Below are 7,500 nucleotides of genomic sequence, written 5' to 3' on the forward strand. Positions count from 1 at the left end.
GCGCCAGTTCTGCTTACCAAAAGTGGCCCACTTGGCACTCCGATCCGAGTCGTTTGCTCGCGGCTTCAGCATATCAAGCAAGCCGGAGATCTCACCCATTTAAAGTTTGAGAATAGGTTGAGGTCGTTTCGGCCCCAAGGCCTCTAATCATTCGCTTTACCGGATGAGACTCGTACGAGCACCAGCTATCCTGAGGGAAACTTCGGAGGGAACCAGCTACTAGATGGTTCGATTAGTCTTTCGCCCCTATACCCAGCTCCGACGATCGATTTGCACGTCAGAATCGCTACGGACCTCCATCAGGGTTTCCCCTGACTTCGTCCTGGCCAGGCATAGTTCACCATCTTTCGGGTCCCAACGTGTACGCTCTAGGTGCGCCTCACCTCGCAATGAGGACGAGACGCCCCGGGAGTGCGGAGGCCGCCGCCCCGTGAAGGGCGGGGAAGCCCCATCCTCCCTCGGCCCGCGCAAGGCGAGACCTTCACTTTCATTACGCCTTTAGGTTTCGTACAGCCCAATGACTCGCGCACATGTTAGACTCCTTGGTCCGTGTTTCAAGACGGGTCGTGAAATTGTCCAAAGCTGAAGCGCCGCTGACGGGAGCGATTATTCCGCCCGAGAGCATCCCGAGCCAACAGCGGCGCGGGTCCGGGGCCGGGCCAGGTAGGTCCGTCATCCGGGAAGAACCGCGCGCGCTTGCCGGGAGCCCGAGCGCCCAAAGGGGCGAATCGACTCCTCCAGATATACCGCCGGGCAGCCAGCCAGGACACCGGGGCTCTGCCCAACAGACGCGAACCGAGGCCCGCGGAAGGACAGGCTGCGCACCCGGGCCGTAGGCCGGCACCCAGCGGGTCGCGACGTCCTACTAGGGGAGAAGTGCGGCCCACCGCACACCGGAACGGCCCCACCCCGCGGCGAGTGGAAAGGCAACCGGACACGACCCCGCCGCGGATTGCTCCGCGCGGGCGGCCGGCCCCATCTGCCGAGGGCGGAGGCCAGTGGCCGGATGGGCGTGAATCTCACCCGTTCGACCTTTCGGACTTCTCACGTTTACCCCAGAACGGTTTCACGTACTTTTGAACTCTCTCTTCAAAGTTCTTTTCAACTTTCCCTCACGGTACTTGTTCGCTATCGGTCTCGTGGTCATATTTAGTCTCAGATGGAGTTTACCACCCACTTGGAGCTGCACTCTCAAGCAACCCGACTCGAAGGAGAGGTCCCGCCGACGCTCGCACCGGCCGCTACGGGCCTGGCACCCTCTACGGGCCGTGGCCTCATTCAAGTTGGACTTGGGCTCGGCGCGAGGCGTCGGGGTAGTGGACCCTCCCAAACACCACATGCCACGACAGGCGGCAGCCTGCGGGGTTCGGTGCTGGACTCTTCCCTGTTCGCTCGCCGCTACTGGGGGAATCCTTGTTAGTTTCTTTTCCTCCGCTTAGTAATATGCTTAAATTCAGCGGGTAGTCTCGCCTGCTCTGAGGTCGTTGTACGAGGTGTCGCACGCCACACCGCCAGCCGGCTGTGCACGCTACCGAGTAAGTACCGGTATGCGAACCGCCAGGCGACGGGCGCGCATCGCACGTTTAAGGAGGCGCGGCCGGCCCCACAGGCGGCCGCGACGCTCCCAGGTCTGCGAAGCGGGGCAAACGCCGCGCGCTTCAGTATACGTAGCCGACCCTCAGCCAGACGTGGCCCGGGAACGGAATCCATGGACCGCAATGTGCGTTCGAAACGTCGATGTTCATGTGTCCTGCAGTTCACATGTCGACGCGCAATTTGCTGCGTTCTTCATCGACCCACGAGCCGAGTGATCCACCGTCCTGGGTGATCTTTTCTTAGTTTCCACTGTCTCTTTCAAGACAGTTGCATAGGCGGGACGTAGGCGTGTGGCGGCCCCTGTTCAAGCGTTCTGTGTCCAACGGCCTCACGGCCGATGGGCGTCGTACGGCTCCACACCGGAGCGGACAGGCAGTCGGGCGAAAGTCATTCAAAACCGGCGCCAGGCGCCAGGTGCCGCAGGCCAGCCGCTCCAGCGCTTCAGCGCTCGTACCACACAACATTGGCGTTAGTTTTGAGAAGCACGCGTGGTTCCGCACGCGGCGCACGGCTACTGCGAGCCGTACAGGTAGCGTGTTGCGCGACACGACACGCACATCGAAAGACATGCAGTCTAGTCGGTAATGATCCTTCCGCAGGTTCACCTACGGAAACCTTGTTACGACTTTTACTTCCTCTAAATGATCAAGTTTGGTCATCTTTCCGGTAGCATCGGCAACGACAGAGTCAATGCCGCGTACCAGTCCGAAGACCTCACTAAATCATTCAATCGGTAGTAGCGACGGGCGGTGTGTACAAAGGGCAGGGACGTAATCAACGCGAGCTTATGACTCGCGCTTACTGGGAATTCCTCGTTCATGGGGAACAATTGCAAGCCCCAATCCCTAGCACGAAGGAGGTTCAGCGGGTTACCCCGACCTTTCGGCCTAGGAAGACACGCTGATTCCTTCAGTGTAGCGCGCGTGCGGCCCAGAACATCTAAGGGCATCACAGACCTGTTATTGCTCAATCTCGTGCGGCTAGAAGCCGCCTGTCCCTCTAAGAAGAAAAGTAATCGCTGACAGCACGAAGGATGTCACGCGACTAGTTAGCAGGCTAGAGTCTCGTTCGTTATCGGAATTAACCAGACAAATCGCTCCACCAACTAAGAACGGCCATGCACCACCACCCACCGAATCAAGAAAGAGCTATCAATCTGTCAATCCTTCCGGTGTCCGGGCCTGGTGAGGTTTCCCGTGTTGAGTCAAATTAAGCCGCAGGCTCCACTCCTGGTGGTGCCCTTCCGTCAATTCCTTTAAGTTTCAGCTTTGCAACCATACTTCCCCCGGAACCCAAAAGCTTTGGTTTCCCGGAGGCTGCCCGCCGAGTCATCGGAGGAACTGCGGCGGATCGCTGGCTGGCATCGTTTATGGTTAGAACTAGGGCGGTATCTGATCGCCTTCGAACCTCTAACTTTCGTTCTTGATTAATGAAAACATACTTGGCAAATGCTTTCGCTTCTGTTCGTCTTGCGACGATCCAAGAATTTCACCTCTAACGTCGCAATACGAATGCCCCCGCCTGTCCCTATTAATCATTACCTCGGGTTCCGAAAACCAACAAAATAGAACCGAGGTCCTATTCCATTATTCCATGCACACAGTATTCAGGCGGGCTTGCCTGCTTTAAGCACTCTAATTTGTTCAAAGTAAACGTGCCGGCCCACCGAGACACTCACTCAAGAGCACCCTGGTAGGATTGCAACGGGGTCCGCCTCGGGACGCACGAGCACGCACGAGGCGCGTCGCACGCCTTCAGCTCGCCCCACCGGCAGGACGTCCCACGATACATGCCAGTTAAACACCGACGGGCGGTGAACCAACAGCGTGGGACACAAATCCAACTACGAGCTTTTTAACCGCAACAACTTTAATATACGCTATTGGAGCTGGAATTACCGCGGCTGCTGGCACCAGACTTGCCCTCCAATAGATACTCGTTAAAGGATTTAAAGTGTACTCATTCCGATTACGGGGCCTCGGATGAGTCCCGTATCGTTATTTTTCGTCACTACCTCCCCGTGCCGGGAGTGGGTAATTTGCGCGCCTGCTGCCTTCCTTGGATGTGGTAGCCGTTTCTCAGGCTCCCTCTCCGGAATCGAACCCTGATTCCCCGTTACCCGTTACAACCATGGTAGGCGCAGAACCTACCATCGACAGTTGATAAGGCAGACATTTGAAAGATGCGTCGCCGGTACGAGGACCGTGCGATCAGCCCAAAGTTATTCAGAGTCACCAAGGCAAACGGACCGGACGAGCCGACCGATTGGTTTTGATCTAATAAAAGCGTCCCTTCCATCTCTGGTCGGGACTCTGTTTGCATGTATTAGCTCTAGAATTACCACAGTTATCCAAGTAACGTGGGTACGATCTAAGGAACCATAACTGATTTAATGAGCCATTCGCGGTTTCACCTTAATGCGGCTTGTACTGAGACATGCATGGCTTAATCTTTGAGACAAGCATATGACTACTGGCAGGATCAACCAGGGAGCTGCGTCAACTAGAGCTGAGCAGCCGGCCGCCCGGGAGTGTGTCCCGGGGGCCCGCGCGAACACGCAAGCGTCCGCTCAATTATTCTGCAAACAGGAGGAGGCTGAGCTCCCCTGCACCATACACCTCGAAACCCTCTCAGGTCCCGGCGGCGCGCAGCGCCGTCCTAAGTACTTGGTCGGGTTCGAGAGAGGCGCAATCGCCCGGGGTTTGGCGAGTAGACGCTTTAGGTGCGACCACCCGTGCTCCCAACTGAGCTTGCCGCTGCCGACAGAGGCCCGGGAGCGTGCTGTCGTGGCATTGCCGGCGGGAGACAACACGCGCCACCTACGGTGACCGGCAGCTCCAACGCCAGCGCCACAGAAGGACAAAAGCCCCACTTGGGTGCCGAAGCGAACTCTCCCAGCACAGCGCACGCGCCAACACGTCCGCACAGCTGCGATACAAACCACCTGCGAGAACCGCAGAGGCGACCGAGCAGCAGACGGCGTCGCGGCGCCGAGCGCCGGGCGGCGGCGCATCCTCAGCGCACACAGTCCTCAATCGGACCAGCACACTGCAGATGTCCACCGCGCTTCGCACCGGGCCCGCGAGGACCTACTTTGGCCGCACGGCGCCGCGTGCAGGGTGCGCCGGCGCGCAGCTGCGCCGCCTGCCGCCTCCGTCGGCCGGCGCGCCTGCCACTGGCCGCCCCCCACCAGCCGGCTGTAGCGCGTGCGCCCACGCACCGCGCGGCCAGCACGCCGGGAGGCCCCCCCTCACCGGCCGGGGACGGTCCCACCCAGCCACCGCCGCGTATCGCTTCACACCCAGATGCCATTCACGTTCGTGGGCATGGTGGGTATCGCTGGAACAACCGGTTGGTAGCTCAACCGATCGTCGCCATCACTGATTCACCTCTAGCGAGAACAACCGCACCACAACGGTTTACCAGTTGTTCATTTGCGTAACGTCACCAGCAAACGTAGGCGTCCATCGCCATTTGCAAAATTCAACGATTGTTGCATGCCTGTGTCAGGTGTCACGACACACTATGTCTGCCCACATACACGCAACAACATGTGCACGCTTCGCGAACACGTGGAAGGTGGCCCCCGTACGTATGCGATGTCCATTGCGCGAACGACTGTCAACCGGCCTCTGTCGCATGTCGCAGATGTGGAACGCAGTGCACCATGCTATCACGGTGTGTGAGAAGAGACGACTACGTCTGACAACACGCGCCACTACATCAACAGACGGACTCATGCTGATCGCCATCCAGGGCATACCACACTGCAATCAGCTCTTATAGGGAGACGACACGTAGCTGAGTGCACAACATTTGGACCGCATGGTTCGCCGTTGTTGGCGCAGTCGTTGTACGGTCACATGTACCACGATGTATCATTCAGTACATGAGGACCAATGTGCAGTACAGTGTGTGATTTGGACGTACAACATCAGCGACAGTTGACACAGGCCGTACCACAGCGTAGGCTAAGTGCTTCGCCATGCGAATGCCAATGAACAACTGCAAATGCCAATGAACAACTGCAAAGGGCATTGAGCATGTACGTCCTGCTGCCATCCACATTACAGTGTATAGCTGCAAGGTGTTTAACATGAAGCGATACACTGGGGACCGGGCAGTGCGAGTAGCAAACTATATTGCGGGGGTTGCAGTTAGGCAACACTACACTAATTTAACGCGTCGTATGACAATTACAGAGCAGGTTAAGGCCCAACGTGTGTTGGGTTAAGGCCCCAACGTGTGTTGGGTTAAGGCCCAACGTGTGTTGGGTTAAGGCCCAACGTGTGTTGGGTTAAGGCCCAACGTGTGTTGGGTTAAGGCCCAACGTGTGTTGGGTTAAGGCCCAACGTGTGTTGGGTTAAGGCCCAACGTGTGTTGGGTTAAGGCCCAACGTGTGTTGGGTTAAGGGCCCAACGTGTGTTGGGTTAAGGCCCAACGTGTGTTGGGTTAAGGCCCAACGTGTGTTGGGTTAAGGCCAACGTGTGTTGGGTTAAGGCCCAACGTGTGTTGGGTTAAGGCCCAACGTGTGTTGGGTTAAGGCCCAACGTGTGTTGGGTTAAGGCCCACGTGTGTTGGGTTAAGGCCCAACGTGTGTTGGGTTAAGGCCCAACGTGTGTTGGGGTTAAGGCCCAACATAGGTTGGGTTAAGGCCCAACATAGGTTGGGTTAAGGCCCAACATAGGTTGGGTTAAGGCGCAACATAGGTTGGGTTAAGGCGCAACATAGGTTGGGTTAAGGCGCAACATAGGTTGGGTTAAGGCGCAACATAGGTTGGGTTAAGGCGCAACATAGGTTGGGTTAAGGCGCAACATAGGTTGGGTTAAGGCGCAACATAGGTTGGGTTTAAGGCCCAACATAGGTTGGGTTAAGGCGCAACATAGGTTGGGTTAAGGCGCAACATAGGTTGGGTTAAGGCGCAACATAGGTTGGGTTAAGGCGCAACATAGGTTGGGTTAAGGCGCAACATAGGTTGGGTTAAGGCGCAACATAGGTTGGGTTAAGGCGCAACATAGGTTAGGTTAAGGCGCAACATAGGTTAGGTTAAGGCGCAACATAGGTTAGGTTAAGGCGCAACATAGGTTAGGTTAAGGCGCAACATAGGTTAGGTTAAGGCGCAACATAGGTTAGGTTAAGGCGCAACATAGGTTAGGTTAAGGCGCAACATAGGTTAGGTTAAGGCGCAACATAGGTTAGGTTAAGGCGCAACATAGGTTAGGTTAAGGCGCAACATAGGTTAGGTTAAGGCGCAACATAGGTTAGGTTAAGGCGCAACATAGGTTAGGTTAAGGCGCAACATAGGTTAGGTTAAGGCGCAACATAGGTTAGGTTAAGGCGCAACATAGGTTAGGTTAAGGCGCAACATAGGTTAGGTTAAGGCGCAACATAGGTTAGGTTAAGGCGCAACATAGGTTAGGTTAAGGCGCAACATAGGTTAGGTTAAGGCGCAACATAGGTTAGGTTAAGGCGCAACATAGGTTAGGTTAAGGCGCAACATAGGTTAGGTTAAGGCGCAACATAGGTTAGGTTAAGGCGCAACATAGGTTAGGTTAAGGCGCAACATAGGTTAGGTTAAGGCGCAACATAGGTTAGGTTAAGGCGCAACATAGGTTAGGTTAAGGCGCAACATAGGTTAGGTTGAGGCACAATATAGGTTAGGTTGAGGTACCGTATAGGTTAGGTTAAGGTACAGTATAGTTTAGGTTAAGGTACAGTATAGTTTAGGTTAAGGTACAGTATAGTTTAGGTTAAGGTACAGTATAGTTTAGGTTAAGGTACAGTATAGTTTAGGTTAAGGTACAGTATAGTTTAGGTTAAGGTACAGTATAGTTTAGGTTAAGGTACACATTGTTGTATGGAAAGGTGTAATGGGGGGGGGGGGGGGGGGCGGCCGGTCGGTTT

The 7,500-nt window shown here is 55.7% G+C and overlaps 3 non-coding genes across 3 annotated transcripts in view; all 3 read right to left on the reverse strand.

Moving 5' to 3' along the window:
• Positions 1-1,484, reverse strand: part of LOC126453663 (large subunit ribosomal RNA) — a 4,224-nt gene extending 2,740 nt beyond the window's left edge. Inside the window, exon 1 of the ribosomal RNA XR_007584962.1 lies at positions 1-1,484. This exon is cut by the window's left edge and continues 2,740 nt beyond it. This is a non-coding gene — a ribosomal RNA (large subunit ribosomal RNA).
• Positions 1,485-1,672: 188 nt separating this feature from the next.
• LOC126453666 (5.8S ribosomal RNA) lies at positions 1,673-1,827 on the reverse strand. The gene has a single exon (XR_007584963.1). It is a non-coding gene; the product is annotated as a 5.8S ribosomal RNA (ribosomal RNA).
• A 351-nt stretch (positions 1,828-2,178) lies between these two features.
• Positions 2,179-4,088, reverse strand: LOC126453669 (small subunit ribosomal RNA). Its single transcript, XR_007584966.1, has one exon. It is a non-coding gene; the product is annotated as a small subunit ribosomal RNA (ribosomal RNA).
• Positions 4,089-7,500: the final 3,412 nt, after the last annotated feature.

Source organism: Schistocerca serialis, unplaced genomic scaffold (assembly GCF_023864345.2).
Source record: "Schistocerca serialis cubense isolate TAMUIC-IGC-003099 unplaced genomic scaffold, iqSchSeri2.2 HiC_scaffold_954, whole genome shotgun sequence".
Classification (NCBI taxonomy): domain Eukaryota; kingdom Metazoa; phylum Arthropoda; class Insecta; order Orthoptera; family Acrididae; genus Schistocerca; species Schistocerca serialis.